Source organism: Zeus faber, assembly GCF_960531495.2.
Source record: "Zeus faber genome assembly, chromosome: 8".
NCBI lineage: Eukaryota > Metazoa > Chordata > Actinopteri > Zeiformes > Zeidae > Zeus > Zeus faber.
In genome coordinates this window covers 29,637,297-29,659,525 of record NC_137195.1, presented here as the reverse complement: position 1 = coordinate 29,659,525, position 22,229 = coordinate 29,637,297, and the positions used below count along the sequence as shown (strand labels likewise).

Below are 22,229 nucleotides of genomic sequence, written 5' to 3'. Positions count from 1 at the left end.
ACAGTCAACGGTAAGAACGAGCCATGGCCTTTGGCGCTATTCATAATTCACATTGTACGTGACTGGTTTACACGTTGCATTCCCCCAAAAGAAATAATGATTTGTTCTTCTTTTGATAAATGATTTCTGTGGGAACTCTATTCACGACTCAGAACCAGCGACTCTTCGGACTCCCGTTCATCCGCTCCTCGTCGCCGGACGTACGCCCTCGCTCAGGCGTGCGTTCTAGCCAACTGAAATCGAATGAACAACGAGTCCGGGGAAATCGGACGCGTCTTTACTGAATGACTCGACGGGAGCCGAATCAAAAAAAGAGTCTAACTTTACACCGCTATACACAACCGGCTCTAGGAGGAGGCACGTGTGTGTGTGTGTGTGTGTGTGTGTGTGTGTGTGTGTGTGTGTGTGTGTGTGTGTGTGTGTGTGTGTGTGTGTGTGTGTGTGTGTGTGTGTGTGTGTGTGTGTGTGTGTGTGTGTGTGTGTGTGTGTGTGTCTGTCGGGCTCCGCCTCTTCACAGCGGGGTGTAGCGCTGCATTCCATTGGAAGGCGAAACTCGGGGGAGCAATTTCATCGCTTTGTATGTATTTTCACGTTAGCTCCTTTGTAGGTATTTGTAGAATTTTGCATGACAAAAATAACACCAGATTTGCATTAGGCGTCAATGTTTTCCTGAACTGAAGCGACTTTAGCTCGATGGGGACGACCGACTCGGTTGAAAGGAATGCGGCATCATTCCGCAGTAGTGGAAAGCCATCTATTATTTATGAACGAAAAAGCGATTTGGGCCTTTCGGAAAAATACAATATGAAAATGAGGCCAATTATAACTATTATTTATTTATTCTTATTATTAGTAGTCTTTGGAAATACTGAGTTTTATTGTCAAACTATATGTCTTTGTGTTTGATTGAACCGTCTGTCTTCGTGTCACTATGTAGATGGCAATACATTATTGAATCTTGAATGAAAAATTAATGTAAATACAGCTCTTTACTGTTGGAGGAAATGGCTGACATGAAATATTTAACTGGGACAACTGGGATATTTTCAAGCCATGTCTGTATTTAGAGTGGTTCTGCTGTCCATAGATGCTAGTCCCAAGAATCCTATTTAGTTAAATTCATTGGAGATATTGAAAGACTGTAATATCTCTCTTCATAGTTTGTCCATGCTCGAAAACTATTCTGTATTCGATGCCAAATGCCTTCCCAGGCGGTCATTCAAATGTCAAATTAAAAGGAATTGCTCTTAGGACATTTAAAAAACAAACATTTAAATACATTTAAATCAATACAGAGTGTTGCTTTTGGATGTTCATCATATAATACTGTAACGCTGGGAATAAGTTCCTGTTTATCTATTGTTGTTTCGAAATGTTTTATTGAGGGATGTGTTCACTGAAGTGGGTAATTGGCTAGGAAGTTCTTCCGGGGCAGGATAAGTGGCGTTAAGTGGAAGTGTGTCTGGGCAGAAGGAGGGAGGAAATCAGGTATCGAGTTAACCACCTGTTTCATTTTGTTACCGGGGACACCTCAACCTCGGCTTAGCTGTTGTTGCGGCAAGGAGATAAAACCGGCTCGGTTGAGCTATCGAACGCGTCATCGTCTCCTCGTCGTTCTTCTCCACCCGTTCAGTTACACCGCAATGCTACAGTATAGTGAAATGTTCAATATCAAATCATTTTATAACTTTAAGTTTTTTTTGTTTGTTTTGATTTTATTTCTAAAAGAAGAAAATAATGGTGTCGAATACCCTATGAATAGAGATAGCAGTTGCAAAGCGCGTTGATGGGAGAAGCAGCGTAAAAGACGGGTGTCGGAGTGATCCAATCTCAGCCTTTTCACTTATTGTACTGTAGTTGACGCTCCAGTTTCCCCATCCGCGCTGACATGGCTTGAGTAGACACATTAATGGGGGGCATTGTATCAACCTATAAAAAAAGTGAATACAATATCTATCAAAAGAACCGCAGCAAAGAGAAAATAAGCACAAGCTGAATATCTCAATTCAACATTTTTTTTTTGCAAGACCAGACTAGAAAGTATCAATGTTTCTTGTGTTTTTGTTTCAGTTTTAAAAATATATTTTGCTGTGTCACTTTTCTCAGTTTCTCTGTGACCTGGTTCTGGAACATGACAACATTCTCACACTGGCACATCACTTCATCAGATGGCTACCCTGCGGGTAAAAGAATAAAATAAGTGGAAAAACATGTGATTCCATTGAAAAAAAAAAAATCCACCGTGAGGCAGATCTTGTTCAGTTGTAAAGGTGGGAGTCTGATCACAGCACATGACAGCGGCAGGAGGAGGCAGAGACCACCGGGGCTGTGAGGAGATGGCCACAAGAGGTTGATGAGGCTCCCCGGGACTATTTTGAGATAATTGTTCTCTGGCCACATCAGCACCAGTGCGGTGTTCTACGTGGTTGTTTGTCGGGGCAGCAGCATCAAGGCTGGTGATGCAAAGACACTGAACAATCTTGGCAAAAATTCTGGTTCTGGCCTCAGTGTCACCCTGGACTCTGGAGGAGGTGGCTAACTGTAGGATGAGGGCCAAACTACTGGCCATCATGGACATGCCCTCCCACTCCCTACATGACACTGTGGCAGAGCAGAGAAGCACCTTGGTTGGCTTAACCTGGGTGATCTAAGTCAGACAGGGGATCATCTTTTTAAATATTGTATATATTATATTGTTATAACCAATTTGTTTTCCACCCTAGCACACACAATATATGCAATGATTGTATTTTATGTCTTCTAAACTTGCACAATTTACTATTTTTGGCAGAGTGTGAATTGTTAATACAGAGGATTTTTGTTGATTGTTAACTTTTTTTTGTTGTGTATTGAAAATTAGGTTAAAGGAATCGTAATTCTTCAAGCTCATTTTAATAGTGTATTCGGAAATATCATCTTCACCTTATTCTGTACTTGTACTTTGTACTTCACCACTGTACTGTGGTTCCCTTGACAGAGCATGCGTTTAAATACCTTTAATCGTAAATGAATCACAAATTTCCTTTGTTATGTATTGAATTCTAATGGAGAATGTTTTAATTTCCTGAATTGTTTCCTTTGCATATCATCAACTTCAACTTGTTGGAGATTTCTCTAATCTTCTCACAGTTTTCACCATGAAACAGATGCTTCCCATCTGCTCTGAGGCTATTTGCCTCAACTCCTCTTCGACATGGACGGCCAAGGCGTACATCATCAATCCTGAAAGTGTCAAAGAAGAGGATGAAAAGAGTAATGATTACAATTATTATCAGATGGAAATGGAGAAATGGCCTTCTTTGCTTTGTCCACCAATTCAGAGATGTCATATTGCGACCTTCCTCGGTGCGCACAAAGCTCATGCGTGGCATGCCTGCCCTGGCGCCCTCCCGGGCCGTGAAGCAGTGCTCCAACATGTGACGCATCGCTGAGCCGGTCATGGAGCCCTTCCCCATGTACTGCATGCAGGACACGGTGGCCTTGATCTCTGCGCTGGTGGGCTGCCCCAAGGTGAACTCTGTGCGCACTTTGGTGGAGTACTGCAGGAGCCCGACGTATGTGCATGTGGTGGACACAGCCCCACATCGCGTTGACAAACTGCTTGACCAGATCAAAGTTGGCAGGGCCCAGGCTCTTGGAGCCATCAATCACTAGGACGAGATCCATCGCTCCGTTCTTGCACCCTGGCTCTGTCGGGGAGCACATTTGACACGTTTCTGTTCCTACAGTATATGTGGACACAGCACAAAATCGTCTACTATGTACTGCGTACTACATGTTCGTACTATCATCCAGGTTGCTTTAGTACATGAGTAAGCGGCTTTTCGGGCATTCTACATCGTCATATAGCCGCTCCACTTCCTTTCAGGAACATTGAGGATTGATGAGCAACTGAAGCAGCTAGCCCCCGCACTCACTAGGATATTCAACGCCTCCCTTGCCAAGTAGGTGATCCCGTCCTGCTTCAAGAGGTCCACCATGATCCCTGTGCCGAAGATCGCCTCTCCAGCCTGCTTGAATGACTACCATCCGGTGGCCCTTACCTCGGTGGTCATGAAGTGCTTCAAGAAGCGGATTAAGGATTACATCTGCGCCTTCCTCCCCCGCACCATTGACCCGCTGCAGTTTGCATACCGGCCGAACAGATCCACGGGCGAGGTGGTCTCCAAGGTTCTGCACACCATGCTCATGCACTTGGATGAGCAGAAGGGGTGATATGTGTGATTGCTGTTCATTGACTACAGTTCAGCTTTCAGTACCATAATCCCCACCAGACTGGCTCTCAAGTTGCGGGAGCTAGGACTGAACACCCTGCTGTGTGCCTGGAACCTGGACTTCCTCACAACTAGACCCCTAGTGGTCAGGGTGGGGAGGCACTTGTCCAGCCCCCTCACCCTGAACACAGGATCCTCCAGGGCTGCGTCCTCAGCCCCCTACTGAACTCCCTGTACACACATGACTGTGTGGCCAGGTCCAGCTCCAACACCATCATCAAGTTTGCTGACGACACCGTCGTGGTGGGCCTGATCACCGACGACGACAAGAAGGCCTTCCATGAGGGGGTGGCAGACCTGTCACTCTGGGGCCAGGACAACAGCCTACTCTGAACGTCAGCAAAACTAAGGAGCTGATTGTGGACTTTAGGAGAGGATTATTGATGGAAATTCTAGCCGCTCAGCTCAATGCGTGGGGTGAGATAGTTCAGGTTCAACAGAAAATATAACAACTGTCACTTAGTCTAAGTTTATTGCAGAGAAGGTTAATCAGCAGGGAGCACTTCACAAGTCACACAGAAAAGTAAAGAGAATCTCCCTCGAAGTCAGTTGTGCGGCGGATTATATTAACTACGTTACATGGGTTGTTACTTCAGTGGGAGTGTTGCCTGTGTCACGTCGGCAGTTAGATTATGTTCCTTTCTAGACCATCTGGTACAGTGTGATAAATCAGAAGTGAAAGGTGACTTCTCCTTTCGGTCACAAGGCGGCTTCAACGATTTTACTGTAATCAACAATACAAGATGTTCTCCTTGTTAATGAAGCAGATATGGGGTCATAGGCTTAGTTCAATAATTTGATGTAACTGCCATTACGTTTCCCCCCTTTGATTAATCTTTTAATCAACACACATAAATGCCACTACTCATTCCGGCATGGGCCCGTCGTCATCCGAGTCGTCATTGGCAAAGAGAGGGACCCACTCGAGTGGTATGGCAGTGAATTGACCTTTGGGGACAATTTGATTCTCCAGGGTCTGGCTGATGAGGTTACCACGGGAATAATACTGTCAGGATCCTGCCCTGCTTTTGTTCTATCTGTCTCTATCTGTCTTCCTCTAGCTCTCTCTGGCTGTCTCCGTCTGTCTCTAGGTCCCTCTGTCCCTGGTGTCACGGCACATCCCTGCACACCTGTCCCCAGTCAGCAATCGCACCACCTGTCTTTACCTTCCTCCTCACTCCTTTTGTATTTAACCTGGTCCCAATTCACTCTGTCCCTGTCAGATCGTTGCATGTGTTCCTGCCTGTGTTCGTGCCTGTGTTCGTGTGTGTGTCTCTTGGTCGGATCAGTCATCTGGTGTCCCCGGGTTGTATGGCTTCTAGTCAGGATGGGTTCGTGTACGTAGGTGTTGTAGGACGAGGCCAGGGACAGTGGTGTGGTCATCAATGGCGGATACAGTGCCGAAGTGTTGGGCATAAGGGCCGGCGTGATCAGCACTGCAGCTGGCGGGGGCAACGGCCACAGCCCATCTAAACTTTGGTTAACTTTGGGGAACTGGCCGTAGCCAGGGTTATTCTAGGGCATGTCTTTTATACTTGCACACTGACAACGTTGCCTGTCTGGTTCCCCTACATAGGTCACATTCCACCTCCCTTATCACTGGGACCCCTGGCAATGTGTATGTGACAATGTCAGGCCCACGGCCTCCCAGCACCACTAGAGGCCGCTCTTGCCTCATCTGCAGCTCCCCCTTGAGCCAATTGCACACACCTGGGATCAATTACCTGCATCACTCCACACAGTACTTAGTCTCCAGTTCGTGGTAGAGGTGGACGCTTTGGATGCGGGGGTAGGAGCTCTACTGTCTCAGCGTTCTCCAACTGACGGTAAGCGCCACCCCTGTGCCTTTCTCTCCCGCAGGCTCACCCCACCCGAGCACAATTATGACGTGGGCAACCGGGAACTCCTGGCCGTCAAACTAGCCCTGGAGGAGTGGCGACACTGGCTTGAGGGAGCAATCCACCCTTTCATCGTCTGGACCAATCATAAGAACCTGGCCTATATCCGGACGGCGAAGCAGCTCAACTCCCGGCAGGCCAGGCGGGCGTTGTTCTTTGGCCGGATTAACTTCTCTCTATCCTACCGCCCAGGCACCAAGAATACCAAACCTGACGCCCTGTCCCGTGTGTTCGCGCCAGAGGAGAAGACGGGATCCAGAACCCATCCTTCCACCCCTGTGCCTTGCCGCCGCGCTCACCTGGGAGATCGAGTCCCTTGTCACCCAAGCGCAGGAAGACCAGCCCGACCCAGGTACCGTACCCCCAAAACGCCTGTTCGTCCCTGACTCCGCACGCTCCCAGGTTCTGCAGTGGGCCCATGCCTCCCCCCTCAGCTGCCATCCCGGGATCACCCGCACCCTGGCCGTCGTCTGCCAGCAATTCTGGTGGCCGACCCTGCTCCCTGACACCCGGTCCTTCGTCTCTGCCTGTCCCACCTGCGCCCGGTCCAAGACCTCCACCCGACCCTGCTTCGGCCATATCTGCCCGTTACCCGTCCTTGGTCCCACATCGCCCTGGACTTTGTCACCGGTCTACCACCATCCTGGGCCAACACTACCATCCTCACGCTGGTGGACCACTTTTCTAAGGCGGCCCACTTCCTCGCCCTGCCCAAACTACCATCGGCAAGGGAGACCGCGGACCTGCTGGTGGCCGAGGTGTTCCGCCGCCATGGCATCCCGGCAGACGTGGTGTCGGACAGAGGAACCCAGTTCACCTCCCAGGTCTGGCACGCCTTCTGCTCGGCCCTGGGGGCACAGGTCAGTCTCTCCTCCAGTTTCCACCCCCAGACCAACGGCCAGACGGAGTGGGCAAACTAGGAGGTGGAGGCCATGCTCCGCTGCCTGACAACCACCAGCCCCACCTCCTGGAGTAACCAGCTGCCATGGGCCGAATACGCCCACAACACCCTGGTCAACGCCTCCTCTGGCCTGTCGCCTTCCCATGCTCTCTGGGCTACCAACCCCTGCTGTTCCCTGCCCAGGAGGTTGAGATCGCCATACCCTCCGTCCAGGCCCACATCCGTCGCTGCCGGAGGACGTGGGGGAGGGCCCGCTCTGCCCTACTCCAGGCCTCCGCCAGGTCCCAGCAGCAGGCAAACCAGCACTGTGCACCCGCACCCACATACGTCCCTGAACAGATGGTATGGCTCTCCACAAAGGACTTGCCCCTCAAAGTGGACTCCCGAAAACTCGCTCCCCGGTATGTTGGTCCTTTCCCCATTGTGTCAATCATCAACCCCTGTGCCGTATGCCTCTGCCTCCCTCCGTGTCCACTCCCTTTCATGTGTCCCTGCTTAAGCCTGTGGTTTCCAGCCCTCTCTCCCTCCCCGCCAAGGCCCCACCACCCCCCCGCACCATCGACAGTCACCTGGCCTAAACTCCCCCGGCGCCTGCTGGATGTGCGGCGCCGGGGGAGGGGCCTCCAGTACCTCGTGGACTGGGAGGGGTACGGTCCGGAGGAACGCTCCTGGGTCCCTGGACACAGATCCTGGATGCCTCCCTCATCCGGGATTCCAGTCGGACTCGCCCTTCCGGTTCCAGATGTCCGTCAAGGGGCGTCCGTAGAGGGGGGGGGGGTACTGTCCCAGTGCCACTAGAGGCCGCTCTTGCCCCATCTGCAGCTCCCCCTTGAGCCAATTGCACACACCTGGGATCAATTACCTGCATCACTCCACACAGTATTTAGTCTCCAGCTTCCCAGTCATTCTTTGCCAGACCGTCAACTAGCTTACCAGAGTTGTACAGCTACTGGCTCCATTTCTCGTTCCAATTAACTAGCTCCTAGTGCTTGTTTCAAGTCTGTCTCTTTGTTTCGTCTTCCCCTTACCTGCTTGTCTCCTCTCGTCGACCCAGTCTGTCAGTCCATCTCCAGCCAGCCCGGTTTACCTGCTTGTCGACCAAGGCTGTCCGTCCTTCTCTATCCAGCCCGGTTCCCCGTCTCTCCACCCGGGTCCTGGACCCCTCCTCCCAGTCATCATCAGCCCTGCTCCATCCCTACCTGACCGGGTCCCTCCGGCCAGCTCCACCGTGTGGGCTAATAAACATCCTTTGTCTGCCTCCCGTCTCCCCGTGTCGTGCGTTTGGGTCTCTCCTAGCCTTGGTCGTGACAGACAAAACATCTTGAAAGGAACTTTTACCGGCGTCTTGCCTTCATAATGCATTGTGGGATAGGTAGTGTATTATGCATAGAAAAAAATGTCATATTTCACCAGATGTCATCATGGTACAATTCATATATTTGAACATACTATGGTTTTCAACATGCTGAACACTAATTCAAGGTACTAACAAGAAGGCTAGTGTCCCATTTTGGACACAGTAAAGGTGTACACAATTAAACTACAGAAAAATCCTATTGTCGAATCAGCCCGAGAGTCGGAGCCCTCTAGATTTGCCAATTAGCACGAAGACTTCAGGGGAAAAAAAAAATGAATGAAATGAGCTGGGTGGAGCAAAAGCATTGCATGAATTTCACTTTTAGTTTTAACAGGAATAGAAGAGAACAGGGAATCTGTAGCCAAAAAATATATTTGGCCAACAGCATCATACTTGTGGAGCTTTTTCCATCTTCAGCCAGTGTGAAACCTTCAAAACAGGCACGGACTTAGGACTCAAGGACGCTGATACACTGCTCTTCACAGCCATGGTCATTTGTGACAGAGATAGAGACCTAGAAGTTTCAGAGTCAGTTTATTCCACCAAGTACATTTTCACACACAGAAGGCAACAGCAAATCACATGGTTAGTCTCTAATGGCCCAACCTTTTCTCTGCATATAAAGCTGGCTTTTTCCAAAGAAAAACTAGAATGTACAGCATCAGGGTTTTGAAGTGCATCTGTATATTTCTCTTTATTCTGCAGAATTAATATCTTTAATACCCTCAGTTTGTTTTCCTGTAGCGAACAGGTTAACCTCACCGACCAAACTGAGAATTCTCCAACAACCACATACACAAACAATTTTATGTTTTTGTAATGTGATGTAATTTTATTGACGTGCTCATATGCAGGCCTGCTCTTTGTCTATTTACTTTTGTGCATTAATTCACCGAGTGGCCTCTTTTGAACCTGCTTGATCAGAACTGTGTGTCATCAGCAAATAGTTGTATTCAAATCAATCAAGGGCGACAGCCCTACTGTCTCCCTGACACCTTTGATAATTGTACACTATTTACATACTGTATGTAACAGGATATTCGGCTGCTCGGTGTGAAACAGAGCACAGTGGTAGACAAACATGTGGCAATTTGTTGTGTCCAGGAAATCCATTGTTTCGTGAACGACTGTCTTTGTTAGAACATGACTCTTTGATTCAAGACGGTACAAGAGATGCTTTTGAGTGGAACGGAACCTGTCAAAGACAGCATCAACTTGTCACACTGAAAATATGCAACAAATATGGTAGAATGGCTTAAAGTTGTCAACAACAAATACGTCATCTATAACATGCAACGATGGCATAGTGCATCAGAGTTGTAATTATCTTTCAGTCATACGTTTTTACACTCAAGCTATAGTTCAGCTGAAACATTGCTCTGACCAGATAATTTTAAAAGCTTTACAAGGCTAAAACGAAAAAGATGCAGGGTGGTAGTGTTCCGTTCAAGAATGCTCTAAATCAATACCCATGGCTACCACACCAGGGCAGCAGTCAATCTCTGCAATTAAATCCTCATTGAATCAAGCCAAAACGGTTGACGATCAAGCAAGATATCTTTTATCTTGTAACCAGGTAAAAAAAATACCGTACATTGTTATGTAAATTATGTTAAGATAAGGTTAAAATGTTATAAATATGGTTAGAAGAGCTATTTCATTGGAGAATAAAAGGTTACAGTGTAATAAATAAGTAAAAAAGACAGATGTATAATTATAACTATTTTGTTTTATTTTGAAAAGTTCATAGTAGTAAGAGGAAGTGGCATTCGAGAATAAGAGTAATACTGGTCATTCATTGGTTGAGGTGATTGTGAACAAAGGTGTGCAGAGAGAAGAAGAGGTGTGTTAAATTTGTAACGCAAACAAAATGTAGTTGGTGTAAGATTATCTACTTGACAGTCTTCGCCCGCACATTCATTCTGCTTGTTTCTACGGGCAGCTAAATATATTTCTACTTGAAGTTTGCCGTAGTTGTTCACGTGTGTATCAGCTTCACATGTGTATGTTAGCTCATTAGCCACTTGAGCGTTTGTTAACAATCATTAACAAAGTGAAAGGACTCCTAGCCTAGTAAAGCTAACACCATAGGCTTAAGTTCATCGTTTTCGACGTGGAAACTGTTGGAGAAATTCTCCTGCGTGGTCGGTGAGGTTAATCTGCCCGTTTCAAGAAAACAAAACTGAGAGTATTAAAGATATTTATTCTGCGGAATAAAGAGAAAGATTCAGAGCTGCTCCAAAGCAGTGTTCTGATCAGTCTACCCCCATGCTGATGAAGAGGGCTTTATACCAAACAAAGGTTGTGTGCCATTGGTCAGATGTCATTTACAACACTGTGCCCCTCAATTGTCTCCCTGGTTGTTACCCTCAAACAGTGATTTCACAGGTACAATCAAACTCCGGCCACAGACGCAACCCTACTATCCCTTACAATGCTCTTTCAAGCTCCCATGGGGTTATCCTTATCTCCATAAAAGGTTGAATGAGGATGTGATCTGGTTCTTCAATATTACAATTGACATTAGGAAGAATTGACATCTTTACATAAACTCTGGGGGCTCCTTAAAAACCCAGAGGCAATGTTTTAAACCCACGTAACATACAAAAGGCTACTGTGCTCATTCAAATAGTCGATCATATGCATTTTTCTCTCACAAAACCCTGAAGATTCATCATACAGTGTTATGACCTTTTAAGTCAAGGCTCAGAGTTCCTGGGATTGATGTTACGGGGACGGACGCCATCTTCGGACCCCCTTCGGATCTCTTTCTGCACCGCTGACTGACAGACTGGCAAACGTTGCAGATTAGACTCAAATCTCCTGAATGAGGTACCACACTTTTATTTTTTTGCTCTCCAGAGTGAAGCGACTAAATCGTTTGGGGCCTCTCCACTCTCAAGCATTGCATCAGGCCTTTAATGGAGGGACTTTTCCTCACTTTGATATGCCGGCTTGTGTGTGTGTGTGTGTAGTAAGTGTGGGCCCACTGCGTTTGGTGTGAACTTGAATTCGAGGTAACCTGAATTTTTGTTAGATTATACTTTTTTTATACTTCTTCAGTAACAGCTGAGCAAGCTAGAAAAACAGAGATAAAGACTAAAACAGTTGTGACAGTTGTGTACAGGAATGTAAGATCTCCTGATAAAGAGGAGTCGGGAGTGGTCTCCAAACAAACATATGCCTCAGCATTTAGACATCACTTGGTTGTAGAGTTATATCATCCATGAACATGGATCATCTGCATTTTTCTCTCACACTCCCTCCTGTGGTTCCCAGTGTAACAATACAAAAGAAAAATGCAATAATGCTAAGATTTCATTTAATTGAGGCAAAATAAATCAGAAAATTACATATAAATCGGATACAATACAATTATACTACAGAGATATCATAAGAATAATATCTTGTTGAAATCAACTGGGAAACACATCTAATTAAAAAAAATATATAACCAAATATATAAAACATAAAAATAAAAAACTTCCTCAGACAGAATCCTTGAACGTCTCCACCTCAAATTCGCCAAAACTCTCTTCCCACAGTTAATGAAAAAAAGTGTAAAAGACCATTAAGGGTTTATCTACACTATATTATAACAGCACACTTTGGAGAAAAAACCCAAATTGCATTGAGGGAAGAAATCTTGTGTGAAGCCATTCTACAATTCTAACTAGAAAACAACAAACCATGAATCAAATTATGAAATAAACGAACATGGAGAGATTACACAAATACGTAATGCTATGCAGATTAATAATGATTAATGATGACAACAACAAAATTCATTGGGTGAACATAATGATTAACACATCCTATAAGTAGGCAGAAACGTAATCAGACAAACATCTTCACATCTGAATGTCTCAACATCTCCGTCATCATCACAAGGTGCTTTCCAATTATCTAGTGAGTCGACATTTAACCATGGGTGGACTACGTTTGGGACAGAATCTTCATTTCTCACTTGGGCTCCTCTTCTGGATCTGAAGTGTGGGTGGATTGGATGAGCGGCTCTTATTTAAGTCCCATTGTGGAACTATGTTCCAATGTTGGGTAATCAACAACAGGATGGCGATGGTAATGAGGAAGATGGTCACAGAGACGTGACCAATCTTTTCCCCCGTTAGGACCGTGATCTCAGTTCACATGCAATGATTCTCTGTCATTGACCTTTTTCTGGTCCTCTGGAAGGTTGGACTTTCTTGCAATGAGATGTGTGTACCCACGTTGATCGTTCTGCCATCTTAACTGCTGCTGTGTTGAGGAGGATCTGGAATGATCCAAGGAATCTGGCTGAGTTCCAGCTTTTCCTCCAGAAATCATGGATCACCACCCAGTCACCTGGTCGTGTAGTGGTCCTTTAAGTGGGACGGGTAGAGTTGCTTTCACCTGGGCACACAGACTTAAATACCTTGGTGAGAGACACATGTTATGACAAAATTGTTTGGTCTAGGTCCACGATTGTAAAAGTGGGGTACAAGTAATAATTCTGTGATTTCCAGACAGTTATGTTGAATTGCCGACTAGTCTGAGTACCAAAAGAAGTGCATGCACCTTTGTGTGCATGCACAGTATAATATTATCACAATGTCTAATATGTAGGGGATAATGTCCATAATATCGATTAGGCTACAAAATAACCGACAGTGGGTAAATCATGCAGGGTTTTAAAATTTTCAGAAAAAGCATTTCTTGAATGTTGCCTGGACATAATACCATCTACACAATCCATAATTAAGTAAAATCTAAAAGGGATAAATCTGTCTGATGACTACTGGTTTACGTGATGTAATTCATATGTGGCTTTTGTCGACAGAAGACAGACCTATCCGCATTGTCTCCCAGTCAGCACTTCATGCTTGGACAGTTGGGTCAGACCATGTGATCGTCCTTGCATTCCTGTCATCACTAATGGCAGGAATGAAACTCAGTCTAGCTTACCTGCACTGGGATTCCATTAAGAAAAAAAACGTATAAACAATTATCACCAAACAATATTTTGAGCATGACAAGGCATCAGCTTGACAAGTATATCATGAGGCGTTTGAGAAGAGCACTTGGAATAGAATGCAGAAAACTGGCAGCAGAAACACCTCTTTCAGCATTGTTCTGAGCTGTTCTGTTCATAATGTTTACTTAATTTTCTAACTATCCCTCCTTTTTGACAAATGGTACTTTGCTATGTCAAGCAAGCAAAACAATGAAAAACTAGTGGGAGAGATAAGGCTCAGTACATACAGTACCAAGTGGCTCTGCCACTACAATAGTTCAGTGCAGAGTGCCTTTGAGTAGAGGAAAACAAGGTTAGTTTACACAGGATTCCTATCCTGTGTCCTCATCTGTGGAGGAGACAACTATTATTATACAAGAGCAATATCAGGTACGCCGTCTTTGTTGGCTGTGTTGGCTCCAACATTTCATATAGAGATGGGTTCAAGTACATTAACATAAACACAAATAGGAAGATTAGAATGTGGGGATTATGTAATCAAAACATTAAACGGATGTTCTGGATGTGTCAATTATGAGCTACACCGCACTGTATCACATTTGCCCGCACAAATTAATGCAATCAAAATAAAACAAAACACAGTTTACAGCAGATATAAACACAAACACAGACAGTTGTATTAAACAGACAAACACGGTTTTATACAAAAAACAGTTGACGGAGACAGACAAATCGAAAACCCTCCTAATAGTTGTACTCATGAGTCTAAATCATTGAAGTTGGACTGTGGCAAAGCCACAACGTCTTTTGCTGCCAAGCAGTCATGTGGATCTCCATAAGAGGGACAAAGAGAAGTTGGAGTAGGGATGTGCACCACCTCAAAGTGATGTGAACAAAGTGAAAGTTGCACATGCTCATGTTGTTGATGGAGTGGTGTTGCCAGAGAGAAATGAGACAATTTGCACCATAGCGAGATAAAGGCTACACCATGTAATCAACCCAATAATCCTGGTACCAAGTATCTGAGCATGGTTTGCAATAAGACATAATTAATCTCCATAAGATTGCAACAACACAGCTAACATAAACCCATCTCCCTCATCCACAGTTAAAGTAATCCAGTAAACCCAACATGGAGCAGGTGCAAAAGCTTGTTTGAAAAGCAACAAAAATGATCTCCCGTCTAATGGCTGGGCAAGTGTTGCCTTATAAATCAATCCAAAAACCAAAATATCCACAACAGCTCAGAAAGGCCATGCCAGGGTGCAACCCTGAGGAGAAAAGAAAAATAAATAAATAATTGTAATGACTCAAATAGTTCTTTTGTTCTGTTATTTTGTATCAGCTGAAGTTATATGGAAAAAAATAAACTTTGTGACCATCTTGTTCAAAGTATTTTAGGAAGTCCTGTGTATCCATGACACAAGTAATCAAAATACATTTCCGTAATGGGATGTGATTCACATGCCAAAAACATTTTGAAATTTAGCGTTCAATCCTATATTCCTATTTTTTATATAATGTTTTACTTATATTCTTAAAGGTACAATTAATTACTGCAACCAATAAGCCTGAGATGTCAGCAGTCATCAAGCTAATAGAAGCCTGACTGGCATTGATCAACTATCGATTTTCTCATGGTCAATTAATGTACCTAACTCCTAAAAAATCACATGAATTATGTGTTAAGCTATGAACTACTAGTCTTACCTTTTGGCCAGGAAGTATTCAACTATAAGTCACACATTCTGCAGTCTGATTAGAGAATGATGGATAGGTTATTTGGCATTTCCAATCAAGTTAACACCTTGACTTAAAAAAAAATATATATGACAATAACATAGCCATTATTCAAATGAGACCATCTAAAACCTAGAAGAGCTATTATTAACATAGAAAACATAATCAGTGTAGCAATCCCTTTCATCTATAATCTGTGCCAAATTATTTTTCTACTTGATTATTTAATTTACTAACTATTCAAACCATTTCCTTCAATTTCATTTAAATTTGGAAAGGAAAGGAAAGGTCTAACACAGTAACAGGGTTCTCTGATAACAGTGTCCCTGATTGATAACACAGTCATCCTTAACTCAGCTTCTGAACATTGCTTCAACAACTAGGTAACATTTTGTAAATGTCATATTTAAATAAGAACTAATCAAAATGACAATCTGACAAGTTTAACGATGGAGCTCAATAAGAGGTATAGAGCTAAATTCAATCGAGGTCTTTCCATTTAAGATTCAAGATTCAAGATTCAAGATTTTTTATTTGTCACATACATATACATACTTTCATACATATGTATATGTATGTGACAAATAAAAAATCTTGAATGCTTGCATTTATATGCTTGCATGCATTTCATCTCATAATAATTCCAATTGAGCCTATTAAATAATCATATTTGCAAATCAGTTAAATACAAATAGCAATAATATCAATAATTTACAAGGACCTTTGAATGCTGGACATGTTATGGCCTTAATAAATTGTTGTTTTATCTTTGATTAATCCTGTTGTCAAGCCTTAAGGTCTTCTTGCATGTGAATGCAGCCCAGTGGATTCCTATTAAAATGCTTAAAACTGCAGAAATAAAAACACTGAATAGATGGGTTGGTTAATATCCATCAATACACAATTACAACATTGATTGATTCACAAGGTATTTTAAAATTACAATTTTGGAATGCCCAAATTAAAAGCCATTTATATTGCCAACATATTTCACATTTATTTTCATGTTTTAATATTTTAGTAAGCGGACGTATACATTCCATTACCTCGCTGGTGTACAATACAAAACAGTTACTCCTCTTTGTTAAACTACTTGCTAAGTTTCATACTGTACATCAACAGCTACCATATTCAGTGTCAAGTTGAGATCACTTTTCGAGTAAAAAATAAATAAAAATAATAATGCTGTTTGATTATACTTAAACAATTACCAGCCAAGTAACTGGTAAGGATTTGAACACACAAACACCATATCACACCAAAACTGACACATCACTCATGCAATATTACTATTTAATGTATAGTGTTTAATCTATACTCTTTACTTATTTATCATAACCTTTAATTTAGAATTACCAATTTGCTAATGCTTCAAGATATTGTGCCAATCCGTTGCTGCTGTGCAAACTACCCCACCGTGGGATAGATAAAGATTAATGATTATCTTACCTCAACCAGCAGATCACTTTGACACAATAACACAAAACAAGAAACTCAAAAAAAAGAAATAACTGAAATAACTCAAAAATGAATGCATTTTTTCTGCTATTACGCATCATATCTGCTCTCTGAGACTTCACAAAAATATTTTTCTTAAGCAATTTTTCCCAATTTATATTGATGAATTTAATTTTGTCAATTTGTAATGGTTTGTGATAAAATTCTATTAACAATGCACAAACTACAGTTATGAAAACAAAACACTCATCATACTCCTCATCTCCACCAAAGTTGCATTATTAATACTAATCCAACAGTTCAAACCATTCAATATCTATTCATACTACCTTAGCATAGACTACTGTTGTTGATTTGCACTTAAATTCAATTTGATTTTCATTTAGTCTGCTAAACACCACAAGTTAACTATAATCACACAGTGCACCATTAAACTATAAGTAAAATCATTCAGTCCTGCAGCTTCCTCTGCTGACTCAATATCTTACTAAAATTACTTTTACAACTCGCTTTGCTCCAAGTTCTATCCTTAACAAAGAATGTGAAATGCATCATGTGCTAACTTTCCCACTTTCATTGTCTTTCACATCATCTTCCATAATCCTTTCAGTCTGTCAACTAACTTTACAACTCTCTCTTGCCTTGTTATATTTTTTTCAAATTTATTTAAAGCCTTGCAGTATCCTTTCCAGCAATCCCACCAGATATTTGAATATAATGCTTCTGTTACACCAAGGACTTATGTGTGAAGCTAGTTTGACATGTTATGTACAACACACATACCACGTTTTTCTCGCATTTATTGACACGCACACTGCATCACTGCAAATAGAGTAAATACAAAAGCCAACCACCCAAGTGGGCCTTTTAACTCCATCCTCTCCTTAACTATTCAAAACATACAAAAACTAGTCAGAAAGTAAGTCCCAAAGCTGGACTACCTGTACCAAAAAAAAAAAAGATCGGATAAAAATTTAAAATATATGTATTATTTATTTTACTTGTATTTTTTGTTCCTTTTTAATCACAGGAGACTGTTGTCTTTATTTACAAACGTGTATACCAATACAACTCATGACCTACAGGAATGGATGCCAACCTGTGTCCCAATACACCGCACAACCGACAGGTGGCTTTATTTATTGTTATTATCAATTTTACTTTAGTTATTAATTGATTTTATTTTATTCTGACAACACCAGAAGTTCCTCACCTACCCTCAACGCTTTGCTACAGAAGGTTCAAGAGTAATCTGTATACCTAATGTTTAATTATGTATTCAATGATGTCGACTTTATTTTTGATTAACATAAAAAAAAAATAAAATAAAGAATAAACAAACAAACACCACGATCTCTCTTGATCATTGCAAAATTGGCCACCTTATCCACGGTCCTCCAGACTGATAAATCCACTGCCCTGAGGGGGGGATTTTGAAGTTTAAAAAAAGCTTCTTCAACGATCCTCTAGATCATTACAATCTTTAAGCTTACTTAAAGCTATTTCATTCGATCTTCCCTGATCGGCACAATATCTAAGCTTACTCAAAGCTTTTTCCTACGTTCATCCCTGATCAGTACACTATCTCAGTAAGTCCTCACCTTTAATTTGTTTGGGATCTCATGTTGCCGCTTCTGGATCTGCTGTCACGTCCAGACGACTCCTATCCAGATATCTTACGGCTGGTCTCCGACTGCCGTTTTACACACAACCTGGGCATGAAGCGGTCCAGCAGAGCCAATCAGAGAATCTCATCATCGTCACCAGATTGTTGGAGAATTCTCACTGCGTGGTCGGTGAGGTTAATCTGTCCACTACAGGAAAACAAACTGAGAGTATTAAAGATATTTATTCTGCAGAATTAAGAGAAAGATACAGAGTACTTTGAAACAGTGATCTGATCAGTCTGCCCTTGCTTCTGCTAAAGAAGGCTTTATACCTATGAGAGGTTGTGTCCCATTCTGAGATTAGCCATGTGATTGGCTATTGCCTTCAGTAACAGCTGAGAACATTTTTTAACAAAGAAAAACATTGAACACTATCGGTGTTGGGAAAGCATACATTGAGTGTTTACACAAATGGTCCTTTTACGAGCATAGCCCGGTGTAAATTAAAGGGATTAAAACAAGTTAGTAGTTCCTAAAAGTTAAAAGGCAATTCAACTGAAATAAATTTAGTTTAATAAAGATAGAAAAATGGTAAAATAAAAGAGTAAGACAATTTAATCATAAATAGGGTAGAATGTAAATAGGTGAAAAGTAGTTAAAATAAACAGTTCTAAGAAGAATCTTTAATCGTCACACTACAACACAGGCATACACATGAAATGTGGCCTCTGCATTTGACCCATCCTGGCTTGTCCTTCCTCCGGGAGGTCAGCCAGGAGCAGTGGGCAGCATTCGATAACGCGCCCAGGGACCTGGTTCCATATGTCCATTGCTGGTCAGACGATGCATGTTTTTGGTTGGGGTCCTTACTGATGTTAGATGGAGGAAACCCCATGTGAGCATGGGGAGAACATGCAAACTCCACACCTAATTTTGAGATAGCCCGCTGGAGCACAGTGCCGGCGCCCCAGCCAGGAATTGAACCCAGGATCTTCTTGCTGTGAGGCAGCAGTGCAATGCACTGTGCCACAAAATGTATTTTCACCCTTTACAGTAAAGAGCTACATTTTTGCCATTTTTTAGCCCAGGCGTCATTAAAATGTCAGTTCCAATTATTCACAACAGTTCATAGCACTACCTCACTGAACCTTTTCAATTGAGAAACTTACCACTCTGCTGCAGCTTCTCACTTAAATCATCCAATGGGGCACAATTTTAAGACTTAAAAATTGTGAAATCTCCATTTCTGGAAAACGGAAACTCACATTATAGTCTTCACTTTGTCTGGAATGTGTTATTATAATAACAGTAATATCAGCAATATATAAGAACAACTTTGTTTGCAATGGCCTCAGTACAGCCAAAGCGTAATGTTGGCTACAGTCAGATGCCTTCAATGTTAGGGAAGGGAAATTAAGCTTCCAACTTCCTGTTTCTAGTCCCATTGGTGCGCATATAGCTGGGTTTTAAACTCTTAAAAACCAGATTCAAATGTATTTTCATAATTTCTGTAATATATATAACGGCTGAACAACAATATGACGTTTGCCGTTAAAGGTTAAAAGTTTGCCCCGCTGGACTATATTTAAGCACGGTGAGAAGCAGCAGATTGGTAAGTTTCTCAATAGTAAAGCATTCAGAGAGGATGTGCTTTGAAAACTTAAGAATGTTGGAATCCAACATTTCAATAAGGCCTGGGTTGAAAAATAACAAATCTATAATTTAAATATATCCTGAAAAACTGATTTCTTTCTGTATAGGGTGCTACCTACGTACAGAACAAACTGTTATAATATTAGATTCTGAGCACACATACCTCCCAGATAGATAGATAGATAGATAGATAGATAGATATAGATTAGAGGCGTTTAACTTGAGAATGCAAGCTTCTTTACCTTTGCATGTCTTTCCATCTGGGTTGAGGACATAGCCTGTCCTGCACTTGTACCTGTAGGAGGCTGGGGAGCTCACATATACAGTATACTGTATGCTGGCACTGATGGTCCACCACTTCACACATGTCTGAACCTAGTGCATGTAGTCATGCATGTAGGCAAACACACATATATACAATCACAAACACAGATTCTCAAACAAAGGCATACGTGTGTGAATATATTCATATACAGTAAACAGGAGGATAGAGAGGGAAGGGTGATAACCAGAGAGCTTTATAGTGTTTCTTATTATCTGGAGGAGAACCAACTGATCTTATCACTCTTTGTTCTCCATTTTATAGTCGCAGAGAAGCTTGCCCATTCAGTACATGTCCTGCCCTTTTCAGTGTCATGAATTACTCAAAATCCCGTTTGAGCCAATCACAGATCGTGGTCTTGTCATCATGCGTTCTGATGTCACTTTCCAAACAGCCAATCACAGCCTTCGTAGCTGAACAGACTCCCCTTTCTTGGAAGAGGGCTGTCTCTACGAACTCCTGTAATTTTCCAGCCAGCTGTTACTATATCAGGAAAGAGCTGACTCTCCAATTGTCGGCTGCACCGTATATGGGCATGTATTTTTGAAGCCTCCAGCTGCATGGTGGCGCGGTGGCGCAGTGCATTGCACTGCTGCCTCACAGCAAGAAGGTCCTGGGTTTGATTCTCGCCTGGGGCGCTGTTGGCACCGTGCTCCGGCGGGTTATCTCCCAAATAGGAGCCTTTCTGTGTGGAGTTTGCATGTTCTCCCGGTGCTCACATGGGGTTTCCTCCACCTCACGTCAGTAAGGACCCCCACCAAAAAACATGCACCCATCATCATCTGACCAGCGATGGACACTTATCACCTGGTCCCCGGTTGGTCCATGTATGCTGCCCACTGCTCCTGGCTGTGCCCCCAGAGGAAGGACAAGCCAGGATGGGTCAAAAGCAGAGAATCCATTTCACCGGCCACCATCAAAGCATGTGCGTGTGTGCAAGCATGTGTTGTAGTGTGGTGTGTTGCGAGATGAATAAAGACTGTTTCTGTTTCTACATGTTTGTGGAAGGCTTTGGATCCCTTTGCTGGTTGCATGAAGTACTAGACTTTGGCTCCCTCTGCTGGTTGCATGCAGTACTACACTTTGGCGCCCTCTGCTGGTTGCATGAAGTACTAGCCTTTTGCGCCCTCTACTGAAATTAATGATGTACATTTTTCTAAAGTTTTTTTGATACATTTATCTTGAGTATTGAGGGTTTTAGTATAACATGTAATAGGTTATTTTCATGTTGGGTTACTTATTAACCAAACATTGCCCTCTTTGTGACTGGAAGAGGGCGGTCTCTACAAATCACAACATTCTAACAAAATAACAAGGATAAATGAAAGACTTTAAGTGGTCACACTGGTTATGCTCAATAACATATGGCTTATAGATGGTAGCAATGAGCATGCGGGATATATTGTATGCAAACAAGCGGCACCTAGATGTACCTGTAAGCAAATGCATAACACAACAACTGTGGTGAGTATAAGAAACAAATGTATAACACAACTGTGGTGAGTGCACGAGTACTACAAGGATATAGGTGGTGTAAGTTATGTGTGAGGATCAGTGAATTATGTGAGAAATACGGGTGTGGGGTTTGCTATGCATAAACATTTGAGTGGTCAAATTTGGTTATCAGAAAAAAACTATATATACTCGATTATATTTGTGATGGATAAAAATATGCAAAACCATCTTTTCTGTGGTATAAACAGAAAAACATTACCAAATAACAACCTTTACACAACAACAACCTTAACATAACAGATACACAAGAAAGCATTCATCTGTGGTAGCTTTTTGGAGTTGAAGTTCACAAAATCCCCCTTCACAGCCACTGAATATGCTGCAGTCCTCGATTGAAGGTGGCCACCTGCTGGTGCAGATTGTTATTGGCGATATTGAGTATGGCCACTTGATCTTTGTATAATGCCAGTTGCTCGAGGTGAGCCCTAGCTCTGAGGCGGGCCCTTAGTGCCTGGATCCACCGTTGTTCCCTGACGCATATTGTACGTAGATGGATGGCTGTAGCTTGTTGGACCCTGGTCAGAACTGACTGGAAAACAAATAAAGACAT

At 42.8% G+C, this 22,229-nt stretch overlaps 1 pseudogene across 1 annotated transcript; it reads right to left on the bottom strand.

Moving 5' to 3' along the window:
* Nucleotides 1–1,393: 1,393 nt before the first annotated feature.
* On the bottom strand, nt 1,394–22,229 carry LOC307233552 (cartilage matrix protein-like; annotated as a pseudogene). The gene is made up of 7 exons: nt 22,166–22,229; nt 20,085–20,217; nt 3,338–3,722; nt 3,128–3,222; nt 2,423–2,638; nt 2,098–2,172; nt 1,394–1,462 (listed from the first exon to the last, which is right to left on the bottom strand). The product of its transcript is annotated as a cartilage matrix protein-like (transcript).